General features: G+C 46.7%; 3 pseudogenes; all 3 read right to left on the bottom strand.

The window, feature by feature from the left end:
- Window positions 1–2,482: 2,482 nt before the first annotated feature.
- LOC142448564 (cyclin-dependent kinases regulatory subunit 1 pseudogene) lies at window positions 2,483–3,839 on the bottom strand (annotated as a pseudogene).
- A 4,190-nt stretch (window positions 3,840–8,029) lies between these two features.
- Window positions 8,030–8,812, bottom strand: LOC142448563 (eukaryotic translation initiation factor 4 gamma 2 pseudogene; annotated as a pseudogene).
- A 9-nt stretch (window positions 8,813–8,821) lies between these two features.
- Window positions 8,822–9,456, bottom strand: LOC142448562 (eukaryotic translation initiation factor 4 gamma 2-like; annotated as a pseudogene).
- Window positions 9,457–15,008: the final 5,552 nt, after the last annotated feature.

Here is a 15,008-nt window from a genome sequence, read left to right as displayed (position 1 = left end):
ATAAAATGATACTCAGGCCTAACCTAAGTATGGACCATCGCCTAGAACCAGCAGATGGTCAGGAGAGCCACCCCCAAAAGTATGGGGAACCCCAATAACACTTGGCTGAACTTGGCTGACGCCAAAGAGCTAGCCAAGCTGCCTATATATAATGTGGGGAACCCCGATAATACTTGGCTGGACTTGGACATTGATGTCAAAGATCCAGCCAAGCTGCCCATTTAAACCCGAGTAGAGACACTGACGTTTCAGAGAGCCAGGAACGCAGGAGACATCAGCTCCTGCTCGCTCCCGCTCTACCCGGGGCGAGTCCACAGACGAAGGCAATGCTTGTTGGGACTACGATGCTGGAGTGATACGTGTGAAGAGTGCTGTTTCTATGCCCTTATGCTCACACTTGCCCTGATACTCTTATACTTAATAGCTTGAGTTAATTTTAAGATTATTAGATGGTTTGATGTGTGTTTGCAGTGAATAAACAGAGCGTTCAAAAATGTCTAAGAGCGTTAAGTAATATTTGATCGCGTCGCTTATGACAGGTTAGCCCTTTGACGTCCTCATTTCTTCCATTCCATTAAGCTGCTCTGTGAATGGGAGCAAGTTTTAGTCTCTTATGACACTTTGATCTTGTCGTTCTTCCTTGTCTTTTTAATGACCGTTTGCTTTCTCCATGAATGACCGTCTTGAGGCTTACCTACAGTCATTGATCTTCTGTCATCAGTGTTCAATGCATCAAAGCTGTTCTCAAAATTCAGACAGGATGGATTCAAGGCCATATTGTGGCTCTCCCAGGCTTGTTTCGATTTTCTTACCCTTCAGTATGAACTTATATATGCGCAGCTGACGGTCTGTTCCTCGGGCAGCCCCTGGTCTGGGTTGAGTTTCTCCATCGTCTCGTTCCACAGATGTGGTCAGTTTGATTTCTGTGTCTTCCATCCGGAGAAACCCATGCGTATAGTCACCTTTTGCAGTGCTGAAAAAGTTTCATTTGCTCTGAACAAGTTGGTCTTGCAAAATTCAATCACATAAGATCTCCAGCTTTGTTCCTATCACCAAGTGCATATTTTCTGATCCTATCACCAAGTGCATATTTTCTGATCCTATCACCAAGTGCATATTTTCTGTTCCTATCACCAAGTGCATATTTTCTGATCCTATCACCAAGTGCATATTTTCCGACCACTGTTCCTTCCGCTTTGCTTCCAACTTCCGCATTCTAATCACCAATAATTATCAATGCATCTTGATTGTATGTTTGATTAATTTCAGACTGAAGTCTTGGGTAGAATTCTTCAATTTCTTCATCCCTTGCATTGACGTTGGTACATAAATTTGCATAATTTCATTGTGTTGGTTGGACTTACTTGAAGGCGGATATAATTTATCACAGATAACATTGTACTTCAAGGTTGATTTTGAAATGTCCTTTTTGATGATGAATGCAAAGCCAGTCCTTAGGCTACCGATCTTTATGCGAGACAGACTGGCACTAGCCACTGTAACCTTGTTCACTGCTACATGACCTGCCTCCTTTCACCTCCCATCTCAGAAAGTCCCACTAGTGATTGATATAGAATGTACTCTTATGTCTCGAGATCAGAACGTTGTGATTAATAATATTGTTCCTTTTGATGTTGTATCCAGAATATTATTACTCTTATTTTATTAACCAGGATGTTATAATCAATGCTGTACCCTGTCGTGCACACTGACTCTAAAGAATAAGAACATTAATTTTGCTTTCTGCTTCTGTCCACGCTTGCTTAAGTCCTAGACAAATGATAAATGAGTTTTTGCCTTTAAAGATGGACTGAAATGTCCACTCGGGACTGCAATCCGTCCCTTTTAGATTCTAGCAGTCCAGTTATAACACAAGGAAGACTCTTCTAAATTATCGAGACAGCATAGTGGCTGTCACTGATTTGAACCCACAGCATATGCTTTCCATGTCAGTTTTGGCTAGCTCCAATTTTCCTAAATTCTTTTTTTTTTTTTAATAAAAATGTCTTCTTTAATCAAGGGCTTTTTTTTAAAACACGGAACAGAGTTCTTGAATAAAATGGAAAGTTTCCAATACATCAAAACACACACCAGCAGTCGCCATACACACGGTACTCAACAGGGAAAATGAAAAACAGAAACACAAACACCAACAACGGCAAGTTTACACAAATGCCTGTAACTGAGCCCTGTGGTCTTCTCTTCCCAGGTGCTTTCTCTGCCTGCCAGGGGTGCTCTGCTGGACACAGCCCACCATGGCTGCTGGGGACAAGGGCAGCTGAGACCGGGGCCCACAGAGCACAGCTGGCAGGGCGGTGTGGCTCTGCACACGCGGCAAAGCACGCACCAGCACATTCAAACAGTGCAGGGAACATCCTTTAAATATCAGAGTGAGAAACGGCAGAGAAGGCAACATTATTAAAAGATGTTAGCAAGAAAGGAAGGCTGGAACAGCTCGAGGCTGCAAAGTGGCTGGCTAGCTTCATTCCTTTGGCTTCTTGGGAAGCGGCCGCCGGAACAGCAAGATGTGAGGTTCTGGTTCATGGATCATATAATGGACCCATCCCTGATGCTGCTGGATGCCAAGATTCCTCCATTCAGATTCAGACAACAAATGGGTTTTCGGGACCAGCTTGGCTATATCCTTGGGCAACATGACGTGCCTGTACTTGAATTCCTCGTCGTTGTATTTATCCGAATAGTAAATTTGCTGTGCGACACACTCATTCTGAGGGACTTCGGACCCTCGCCGCCAACCTCCAAACAACTCCCAGCAGCACCTTTCCTAAATTCTTAGCTCCCACGTTCCAAGTTCTGATCACTAGTAGATTGTTTCACCTGTCTCTTCGTGCCTTCAGTCCTACCTCATTAGCAAACGAACATCCCAAAGGGTCCATGGCACAGGATTTACCCGCCTTGCATCGCCATGGTCGACTCCGCTCCCAGAAAGCACCTCCTCCTCAGTCACATTTTGGGTGCCCTCCGGCCCAGGGACCCATCCTTCAGCACTACGACGTTCCCTGTTCGCTAGTCCTTCCGTATCTGACACTATTTCCAAGCTATGCATAAGGTTTTCAGTGGCTACTTGCTCCAAAGTGGGCAGCTGAGTCCTTCTCCCTCGCCTGACCTAATCTGGAAGCTCCACTGAAACCTGTTCGCTTTGGGCGACCCTGCTGGCACTTGAAATGCCAGCGGCATGCCTCCAGGCATCACATAACACACAAGCCACCAGGGTCTGCCAGACTGACAGAGCGCTCTCCCCAGGTGCAGGCCGCTCCTGCCTGGCTAATCCACTAGCAGAAGTGAAACAGGACGCTTCCCAAGACATGCATCTGCCCCCACCTCTGATCCTGAGGTTCAAGGAGTGTCTATTCAACAGGGATGGCCGAGGGACAATGCTATTTGACCAGAACTATTTAGTCCTCTCCCAGTCCCCACGAAATGAGAAAGTTACCTCAGCTGAGGTGGCACCACCTTTGCAGAAGTGGCTTTTGAGCTGTACAAATGAAGAAATGATGAATGGCTTATGAGCGCCAGGCGAATATACCACAACGTCGTTTGGGAAGCCAGATTATATGATCCGATGGCCTGAGAAGCCATGCAAGGCTTCACCTTGCTGTTCACCCTTACAGTAGTGGTGTTGCTCGTCGACTGAGTAGACTCCATAAAGAAGTCAGGCCTGCCTGAACGGAGGTGCAGGAGAACGATGCTGACAGAGCCGTGGCCTAACAGAAGAGCAAACAGAGCCGTCGTGGAAGAAGTGCCAGCAGAATGCTCGGCAGACGCAAGGCTGGTGAGGCTTCTCCCTGACCTTTGCCCTGTGGTCGAGGGAGGGCCATTCCGGGAGCAGGACATCATGCTGGCTGAGATAGTGGGGCAGCGAAAGAGAGGAAGTCGAAAGAGAGGAAGTCGTCTGATAAGACAGACTGACACTAGGGTTTCACAGACGGGCTCGGCCTCCGTGAGAGCCATGTGAGGACGGCATGGGTGTCGCAGGGTTTGTTCTGCGGCGCACAGGGTCGCCATGAGCGGGGGGAGGCTCGATAGCACCAGCCACAGCACTGGTCACTTGGTTTCTCTTGTTGGTGGAGGGTTTCTGTTGTTGCTCTTGTGTAAGCTGTGGAGGGTGCTGTGTTAAGATCCTGGTTTTTATTTCCTCTCTCTGTTTTATGTTGCCCTCTGATGACTCCTTTTGCTGTGTGATTTTTTTCTCATTTGTTTCAAGGAATATTAGAATCCATCCCTTTACTACATCTAGGGAGTGGTATAGCACTGATCAAACACATAACTACCCTCTAGTTCTTTAATAGTTCCTCCCCTTACTATTGCAGTCTTTGCTTTACCTCATTAACCTTGTTAGGCCTGTGCGTGTTCACTTGTATAATTAAGAGTGTTCAATACATGCATGCCAAGAGAAATGACCCTTCAGAAACAGTAACGGGAGCTATGATTCCATGAGGGTATGGGAAAGGACGTGAAGGGGGAAGGGGGAGCTGATCGCAAGGATGACTGTATAACCCGGTTAGGTAGTTCTAGCGTAGGGATGGGGAAAGCCCGTTAACTTGCCTGCCCAGAGAGCCAACATGGGAACAAGGAGTGGCGCACTGCACATGCTCAGAGGCTCAGGTTTCCCACCGGTAGACATGGGTGGGCGCTAAACTTGGATTGGCCCACCTAGGCCACCTGGATTGGACCACCTAGGGCCAGGTGAATTCAATTCAGCCAATGGGGTCCATCAGGGTCGTCCACCACGCCTCCCTGTGGAATCCTTGAAAAGGCAGGAGCCCAGAGTCAAGAGTGAAAAAGAGAGAACTTTGTCTGCGTGACGCTGGGCAGCCCCGCCAGGCTGCACGGTCGGGAGGAGTCCTATGGGTGCCGTGTAAACCTGAAACTTCTTCTAACTCTCATAAAACTCACTTGATCACGAACCAGGTTTTGGCGTTAATTCTTTCTTGCGCGGAGCCAAGCACCGAAGTACAACTCTATCTCCAGAGAGATCTAACAACCCCACTCAAGGGAAATGAATAACATAATTCCAAGTGAACGGACTCATTGGATGGTATAAGATATGGCAAAATAGGAATAATAATATATAATATAATAATAAGAGTTCCTGGGGTGCAGGGTGGGGGAGGAGTGAATAAAGGGGAGCCGATATCAAAGAGTTCAAGAACAAAGAAAATGTTTTCAAACTGATGGTGGTAGCAATTGTAAAATTTGCTTCATCTTACTGAATTAAGGATTATTACAATATCTGTAAGAGCTCCCAATAAAATGATTACTAAAAATTAAAAGGGGGAATAACAACAACAAAGAGAGCTACACTGGGGAGATTGACAATAGTAGACAAACTATTGGAGAAATTAACTTTTAAATGAAGACTCAATAAAAGATTGTATGGATAGGAAAAAATCCATCCCTTATTTGATCTATTGCCCACTCATATGTAAATAGTATGTTGCTCAATTTCCATGTATTTAGTTTTTGCTCTTTCTATTGTTGACTTCAACTTTTACAGTGTTGTTGTGGGATAAAAAGACTATTCCCCAGCTTCATCTCCAGAAAAGATATGCCAAACATTAGAGGCTGTTTGCCAGCACTTGGTGGGAGGTCAGATGCATTCAGCCTTCAGATTATTGTCTGGTCCCACTGCAGGTGGTGCCCACTTCCTGCTGTTAAGGACAATGGATTACTTCTCCCTGAAGGCTTTCAGCCATCAGTCTGGTCCACGCTGTAGGTGCGTTCACACGCTACTGATAATAGTTTCTATGGAGAGCCAGAGACCAGGTCAAACCTGCTCAGTGACATCCAAAATTAGGCTGCTCCCTGAATCTAAGATCCGCCCATCTTGTCACATGTGGACCCCCAATCTCTCCCTTTCTTTTGCCTGTATACCCCTAGATCATCCCCCTCCCATTACTGAATTACCTATAGTTCAACCCTTTCCTGTGATGTATGCCTTTACCTGTAATTAGGGGGCTTGCATGTCCCCCCAAAAATATATAAGCCTTGGCTGGGAATAAACCTCTCTCGCTCGCTCCTGCAATTCCCACCTTTCACACTCTCACGTGGACCACCGAGCAGGGCTGAGGTGAGCATGCTACCATGAAATGTGTCTGACTCCATTATTTCAATCTCTCTTCTATCACGCTTATTTTCTATGACTTTGCTGTAATCTTTACTTCTTATCGCTGTACAATTGTGCCTGCCGGACCCGTGGTGAATCGTTATGGGCTGACATGTTATGGTTTGAGAAAATGAGTGGGAGAATCTCAATATTTAAAAATTTATGACAACTTATTTTGTGTAACATGAGGCCTCCTCTAGAGAATGTACCAAGTGTGCTAGAGAACAATGCATGCCGTGTTGTTGTTGAGTGGGGAGTTGTGTTTTTGTGTAGGAGCTTGAGTTGCTAGACTTTGTTGTTTACTTTTTCTGGGTCTTTATTGTGATGGTCTGGCTTTCTTTAAGAGTGGTGTATTGAAATTATACTGCCTATTTCTCGTTTCTGTTCTCTGGGAGTGTGGTTAATGTATTTCAAGTGTCTTTCATTGGGAGCATATATGTTTAATATGGTTATGTCTTCTTGTGTTATGATTCTTTTAATCACTATGCAGTGTCGTTTTACACAAGTATCACAATGTTGATTGATAGATACAAGTATATAAAATTGGGGCAAGAACATGACTTGATAAAATAAGTAGACTTAATTTAAATACTATAATAAGAGGGATCAATTAAAATTCTCACCATTTGTTTCACGATCCCAAAGACCACTTCAAGTGCATTAATCATCTCACAAAATGGATGATCCATTGTGTGCAAGTAAACTATGTTTATTTTCAAAAGACTTGTGCACTTGTCTAGGCTCAAGGATATTAAAATCTAGCACATACAGCCCATGACCAGAGGTAGCAATATAGACAATGAGCTATTACAGAAACAACCATCCACTACAGTTTAGATTTTTTTTCTCTTTTTTTAGACTTTTTTCTGTAACAATCAAATGGATAATCAAATTTTGCAACAACAAATTGTTTTTGAGAAGAGTACATTTCTACAGTGCTCAATGTTGCTGTTCAGTTTCCTAACTTAAATCACCCTATGACAATGGGCAGCAGAAGAGGTCTTTGCAATAGATTGCTTCTGCTTGAGAACTTAGGGTGAAATTACTGCATGCTCTTCATATAATATCTACAAAATAAAACATACCCCTAAAACAGTTGATGTTAGACTCTGGTTAAGAAATAGCACGGCAACAACACGCACGGAGAAGAAATGCCTACTGGCGTGCAGCTGCTTTAAGCATGGTGAGAACATTCCAACACAACGGATTTTCCCAGTAGTCAGACAAATGCAGTCCCATCAGGGCAGTGGTACGTTTGGCACAATATGTTAGGCAGTGGCTCGTCTCTGTTAGGCAATGGCTGGTCTCTGTTAGGCAGTGGCTGGTCTCTGTTAGGCAGTGGCTGGTCTGTGTTAGGCAGTGGCTGGTCTCTGTTAGGCAGTGGCTGGTCTCCGTTAGGCAGTGGCTGGTCTCCGTTAGGCAGTGGCTGGTCTGTGTTAGGCAGTGGCTGGTCTGTGTTAGGCAGTGGCTGGTGTGTGTTAGGCAGTGGCTGGTCTGTGTTAGTCAGTGGCTGGTCTGTGTTAGGCAGTGGCTGGTCTGTGTTAGGCAGTGGCTGGTCTGTGTTAGGCAGTGGCTGGTCTGTGTTAGGCAGTGGCTGGTCTGTGTTAGGCAGTGGCTGGTCTCCGTTAGGCAGTGCCTTGTCTGTGTTAGGCAGTGCCTTGTCTGTGTTAGGCAGTGGCTCATCTGTGTTAGGCAATGGCTGGTCTCTGTTAGGCAGTGGCTGGTCTCTGTTAGGCAGTGGCTGGTCTCTGTTAGGCAATGGCTGGTCTCTGTTAGGCAGTGGATGGTCTCTGTTAGGCAGTGGCTGGTCTGTGTTAGGCAGTGGCTGGTCTCTGTTAGGCAGTGGCTGGTCTCCGTTAGGCAGTGGCTGGTGTGTGTTAGGCAGTGGCTGGTCTGTGTTAGTCAGTGGCTGGTCTGTGTTAGGCAGTGGCTGGTCTCTGTTAGGCAGTGGCTGGTCTGTGAGTCAACTTCTTCCTCTGACTTTTCTTCAGCAGTTTCCAGCCACGTTAACCGGTGATCCACCTGGAACAAAACCTTGCCTTTTCCGGGCAGCTCTAGGGTTATATCTTCTCCCCAAGCCAGGAAAGCTTCATCTTCAGCAATTTCCATTTCGAAGAAATGGACACAAAAGCAAAGCGCCCTGCCTTTCGGAAAGTTGCTGCTGTCGCGCTGCGTCCGAGCACGCACGGGGGAGCAGCACGATCCCGGGTTTCTGGCTACAAAGAAAGAAGCCACTGTGTCCCACTTTACTTGTTCTTTGGAGGCAGCAGAGGCAGAATCTGCCTCATTGTCGGGTGTCTTGACTCCACTAGAAACATGCTGTAAGAAGCCGATCATTGAAATGTGCACAGATTCTTTGTGCACCTGAAGTCCGGGCGAGCTCGTAGATTTCACCCACTGCACATGTTTCGAGGGCGTGGATCCAACTTTATCTGCTCTAACAGCGCTTTCTCTAGTCGGAGGAGGGGAAGGAACGCCGTGTCCCTGCCTTTAGCTTGGAAATGCTCCCCAGCTCTGAGATGATGATGGCAGGAGCTGAGCCTGTGCTGCTGGGACCTCACTGAGGGGGGTCGACCTCCGGTCTGACCAGGCCCCAGCCAGTCGGGAAAGCCCTCACGAAGGGGCCGCCTGAGGTGATGGCTTCCTGTTTGCGTCAACTGTTCAAATAAGCTACTTGGTCTTCATCACGTCTGTCTAGTGACCAGACGCCCACTCTACCGCACGCCTCAGGAAGAAAGGAGCCGTCGCTTCTCTGACACCGATGACAGCCTCACTCGGAGGTCCACGGTTCCGATACTCCGTCACAAGCGTCCAGGTGATTTCAGCAGCTCTTCTTTAGATGGTGGCCTTTGGCTGGTCTTGGCAGGCTTCTCCGGGATAAGTGGTAGATTCGCTTTGAGACGGCGCTTCGATGTCTCTCCCAGAGGTGGCGTTTCAATCTGGGGGGCCGAGCCCTGGAAGGACTGCTGATTATCTTGGCTGAAGCTTTGACACTTGGTTTTTATTCATTAGGAAAGACTAGGAAAACCTGAGTCTAATCTTGTTTGCATTAAGCTGTGCTTTCTCAGGAAACCGAGGTGGCATGGCCCTTGGCCGTCCTTGCTGCCTGGGTAAGAGTCCCCGAGTCTGATTACGGCAGAGCTGGACTGGCTCCGAGCTTTCCGGGAACTCGCCTCCCATCTCTCCAATGTGCGATTATGTGGGAGATGTGATGTGTCCCCCATGGCCCTGGAGCATGTGTCCCCCATGGCTTGAGCGAGGACATCCCACGGTAGGGGGAATAGGTTTGAAATGACTCCATGATCGGTTCCAATTTCACTCCCTGGCATGTGTGCAGATATATCCCCAAGTTCTCCAAGTGGGCCCCCCTCGCTTTTATGCGGGGCGGCATGGACAGTCTGAGTCTCTTCGCACCCTTCGAGCTGTGGGGGTAGGAGAAAACGCGCCTGGATCTTTTATGGTTCTTGGCAGACTTGATGGATGGTCATTGGCTTTTGTAAGAAGAGTGTCTGGATTCTTATGGAGGACAGATTCCTGAGAAAGATCAAGCTTGCCAAGTTCTCCAATGAATGGGATGTTCCCAACATCTTGATCTCAGCAATCGCTTGCGCCCCTCTCCCTCCAGGAAGAGGGAACTCTCAAGCTTAGCACAGACACCCACATTTCGGTTCCAGTTTCAACTTCACCTTGAAACTTTGAAAGGCGGAGGCGTCTGAATGCTGTGCTTTGCTTCCGTCCTGGTTGACCCTTTGCGGCCGGGCCATCAAAGCTCAGTGCATCTTCCGCCAATCGCAGACATAGCTGAGCATGCAGTGAGCTGTGCGTTGGCTCTTCTAGGTCTTTGCCCACAGTCAACAGTATACGCCTTTCAAGGATGAGTTTAAACTGCACCCTCACCGAGGCGCTCCAGGGAAAGCTTGCCACGCTTCAGGCGTAAGGAGCGCGTGTAGAACGCATGCCTCTTACTTTCCTGCAGACGGCAGCGGGTTGCTCTTTCCGTTTTGGGGGTTGCTTGTGGTGCAGTGGGGATCTCACCTAGCACTTTGCTTTTGCGTCTGCCCCGGCAGGGGGTGGGGATCAGGGGGGGGGGGGAAAGGTTCTAAGTGTTTGCCCTGGGTTTCTCCAGGAACCCTCTGTTGCCAGCGCTGAAAGGAGAAGCACCCCGTTCGGCAATCAAACTCTCCACTTTGGCTGCTTAACAAGAAGAATCTTCATAAGGGGTGGGAAGGGAAGGGAAGGGAGAAATGGAAACCCTCACTGGGTTGGTTGGTTTGTTTGTTTGTTTGTTTTACTGGTTTCTTTTTCTGTATTGTTGTGTGTGTGTGTGTGTGTGTGTGTGTGTGTGTGTGTGTGTGTGTGTGTGTGTGTGTGTGTGTGTTTTAAGTGTATTATTTTCTGGGAGTTGTTGACCTGTGTTTCTCTCAGATTTGTCTACTGTGATTGATGATTCTCTGTACAAAATGCTCCCATTGGTGTTTTTTTTCTAATGGTGGCCGTGATTTTAAACTCCTCTAATTTTTCCATATCTGGAAATGCCCTTATCCCTCCCTCATATCTGGGGGATATTTTGCTGGATATAAAATACATTGGTTGGCAGAGTCAGAAAGTTTTTCTTCTTCTCCTTCTCCTCCTCTTCCTCCTCCTCCTCCTCCTCCTTCTTCACAGGATTTTATGTACGTCACTCCATTTTTTTCTTGCCTGCATGGTTTCTGTTGAGAAATCTGAGCATATTCTGACTGGTTTTCTTCAGAGATAATTGTCCCTTTTTTCCCCCATAGTCAGTCTCAGGATTTTCTTTGATCCTGGAAATTCAGACAGTGATAGGTGATGATATTCCTGTTTGGGGGTCTGCCCTCTTTGCAGTTCCCTGGGCTTCTTGAACAGTTACATTTCCTCATTTGGGTGTTAGGAAAGTTCTGGTCCATGACTTCTTGCACAGTTTTCTCTGTAGATTTTTTTGTTCTTGCTACAGTATCCCAATGAGACACAGATTTTTCCTCTTCACCAGTGTCCCACATAATTTTTAGGCTTTCTTCAGGATTCATTGTTTAGTTGTCATTTCTCGTGTCAGCTGCTTTTGAGCCCACTAATTGGGTTTTCCTGTGCTCAATTCTGTTACACAATCCCCAACACCTCCATGTGTTTGAAATAAACTCATCTATCGCTAAAGAATCCAAGTTGAGTGGACAGGGAGGGGAATTGGGGAGCAATCAGTGGGTGAGAAAGGAGGGAGGGAGCATGACAGGTGATTTCGATGAGGTGGCAACAACTCCTTTCAGAAGCAGTTTAACTTTGGAAGTGTATGATGTGTGAATAGTATATCAAGAAAACTACTAAAACAAGGAAAAGAAAAGGAGCCACGCTTGACCAATGATCACCCTGGGTGAGGAGGAAAAGGCTTTGCTTAGCGGGCGTGAAGCCCCTCTCAGTGGTGGTGGCTGCACAGCGTGAAGAGTGCAATCAGCAGCCCTGTAGGACAGCGGTGAAAGTTGCTGAATCAGTGAGTGCTTTTGCTGTGTGCGTTTTCGCCAAAACTGAGGGACAAATGACATGGGTAACAATAAGTGTGGGGGGAAAAGGAAATGTTCTAAAATTGATGGTGGTAAAAATTATACAACTCTTCTCGATACAGTTGAACTATTGGATTATATAACATGCGGACAAATTGCCAATGAAACTGTTTTTAAAAATAAATAAAAGTTGTGTTCAAACTAAAAACAAGAGAAGAGAAGAAACCACGTCCACTTCCTTTTAACTTCCCTTCCTTTGATAAGCACTCAGACCAGAGTTTAGATCTGGGGGATAAGAGATTTTTTTTCCAAAAATTTTTACTTAATTTACTTATTTACCTTGATTTTTACAGTAAACCATGTTCTGTGGAGTTCCATGCTCCATCTCACCAAATCAAATGAGTAATGGTGTCATCTTGCAACCTGCATAAATGGGGTCATTTTCCCCCTCCCTCTCGCTCTGTAATTTTCCCTGTCTACCTTCTCCCTGCCTCAGAAACTCCTCCAGGTGACCCTCCAGCTTCCTCTTTGTCCAGTGTGATGGAATGTGGTGGATGCTCAATATGGATGAAGCTGAGCATGAAAGGGCGGGCGCTCGCTCTTTAGGACAAGGGCGGGTTCACATTCAGGAGCACACCAGGAGCAAACACATCCGCTGGAAGGCTAAGAAGCAGTCTTGTGGTGTCCACAACTGTTCCCACAAAGGCCGTTCCCTCCCTTTGGGGTTGAGACACTTGGAGTCAGTCTCGAGCACTGGGCCAATGTTCCCCTGAAGTTCAGTGGCACACAGGACACTCCTTTCCTTTATGCTTGAATTCGAGTTCAATTTGGTGAGTTAGTTGTTTTATTGTGCCAACCTGGCTGATAAACACATGTGGGGTTAATTGAAGGGTGGAGGGATAAATGGCTCCGTGAGCCTTGCCTTTCTAGTTCTCAGGTCTCTTGCTTTCCGATGGTCGCACCAGGGTGTAGCTGCCTTAGCAGTTCCCTGCTTTAGCTTGCAAGGCTGACTTCCTGCAAGACATCCCCAAGGAGAAGCCACATGGACCTACGCTGATGCAGCCTGGGTGCTGGAGCACCCACGTGAAGACCCTGCCAGCGCCGAGATGTTTACACGTTCTCTGACTCGGCTTTCCTCCTGCAGTCGGCATCACTGGTCCGTTTTGTGAGATGGAGGAGGACTTTTTGGATTGGTGTTGGACATATGGGTTAATGGGTTAACGGGTTAACGTTGGACTTGTGGGCTTGGGCAGCATTGGGTTGGGATGTTGTCTTGATGTGCACTTAATCTTTACATGAAACTCTCTCTTATACATGAGTTGCTGTGGATTTGTTTTTCTAAATTACCCAGACTAACACACTTGGGTACAGGATTTTTGTCTACTGGGTACTCTCTCTTCGGCTCTTTGAAGAAATTGACACTTGACTCAGGACCTCTGTCATTACTAATGAGAAGTCTGTTGTCAATGTCGATATTGTTTTGTAGATAATCTATTTGGCATGGCTTCTTTTAAGGTTTTAGGAAAATAATCTTTGTGGTGTAAAATTCCAGCATAATCCATTGAGTCGTGGGTTTTAGGTCATCGTCCTTGGAGACTGCAACCTTCAGTATAGATGACAGCTCAATGTCAAGAAGAACCAAATCCTCATAGCTGACCCGCTGGTAACGCATCGTAAATGGAGAAAAGGTTGGTTGAGGTTGTCAAGGAATTCATCTTCTTGGATCATGGAAGCAGCAGTCCAACGATCAAAGGATGAGCTGCATTGGGTAAATCTGCTCCACAAGAGCTCTTTAGAGTATTGAAAAGCAGGAGAGTCACTTAGAGGAATAAGGTGGACCCAACCAAACCCTGGCTTCATATCCTTGTGAAGTTGGACGTCGAACAAAGGAGACTGAAGAAGAATCACTGTATTTGAATTGTGGTGCTGGAGAAGACTACTGAAAGCACCACAGACTGCTCCAAGAACAGCGGATCTGTCTGGGAAGAAGTGCGGCAGAGTGCTCCTTGGAGTCAAGGAGGGCGAGACTTTGTCTGGCATGCTTTGGACTTGTCGTCAGGAGAGACCAGTCTGTGGGGAAGGACACTGTGCTTGATGACATGGAGGAGCAGCGACGAAGAGAACGGCCCTCAGGAGATGCACTGACACAGTGGCTGTCACAATGGGCTCAGACATAGACATCGTTGCGAGGTGGCTCAGGACCAGATGGCGTTTCATCCCGTTGTGCATAACGCTGCCACGGTCGGAAGTGACTCGACAGCACCAAACAACGACAACAATGATTAATTATTGTTTTTGAAAAGGAGTATGCTGCCAAGTTTCCCCTAATTGGACAAATCCCAAATGCATGGATCCATCTTTCATACAAGAATCGCTGATCACATGACAGGTAAGCATCTGAGAGTTAACTGAAAGACTAGGGATCCAGACTTTCCCAGAGTTCTATGGAAAACCAGTTTCCCTAAGATTGTAGCCCATCTAACCATATGGGGTAGATATTTGCTCTACATGGTGCACTGTGCTAGTTATACAATCATTTGTCAGTTTGAGAGGATTAATAGTGAAGGGGTGGAGTCTAGCCTGTCAAACGGGTCATAGCCAATGAGGTCTCTGTGTGGGCATGGCCTTCCCCTGAGGATTCTGGGAACTCCGGAAATCCTCCTTGAAGGTGGGAGACACTCTCTCGCTGCTCACTCCCTGGGAGACATTGCAGCTGACAAGACACATGGAACTACTCTAGTGCCCTGAGCTGGAGGGACCACATGGAGACCCCTGCCAGCTCTGAGATGCCTCCACCAACACTGGATCCATAAGACTTTTCACCCACTGGCCTGTGATCTTCCTGCATTCGGCATCGTTGCATGTGTTTCATGAGTCTGAAGAAGAATTTATAGATTGGTATCGGACATATGGGCTCATGTTGGACTTATGGACTTGATCTGGACTGGGCTGGGTTTTCTCGATATTCAATTGCTCTTGTACATAAACCTCTTTCTTATACACAGATGAGTGTGTATGGATTTGTTCCTCTACTTTACCCAGACTGACACAGGCTCTGTGGGTCAGAATGAACTTGATGTAAGCCAACCACAACAAAAGAACCAATCTTTCACAGTGTCTCTCTCTGAAATGTTTTCCTTCTCCTACACTTTGCATTTAGTTCAGGTCTTACTGCCAATCCAATCACTTGCTCAATGCAAATTCTGGCCAATATTTCCCATGCAAAGCAAATAGTAAACTTTGTGGCTTTTGAGCAGTAGAGTGTCTGATGCAAGCACTTGATATGGTCATCTGGGGTGGAGCCTGTAAGCGCTCACAGTGAAGTGAGGTTTTATGAATGTAGGCAGTGTGGGAAACTCTTTATTCGTAGC

The sequence above is a fragment of the Tenrec ecaudatus genome, chromosome 5, assembly GCF_050624435.1.
Source record: "Tenrec ecaudatus isolate mTenEca1 chromosome 5, mTenEca1.hap1, whole genome shotgun sequence".
NCBI lineage: Eukaryota > Metazoa > Chordata > Mammalia > Afrosoricida > Tenrecidae > Tenrec > Tenrec ecaudatus.
Note: the sequence above shows the minus strand (reverse complement) of the source record. Positions and strands in the feature narration are given on the sequence as shown.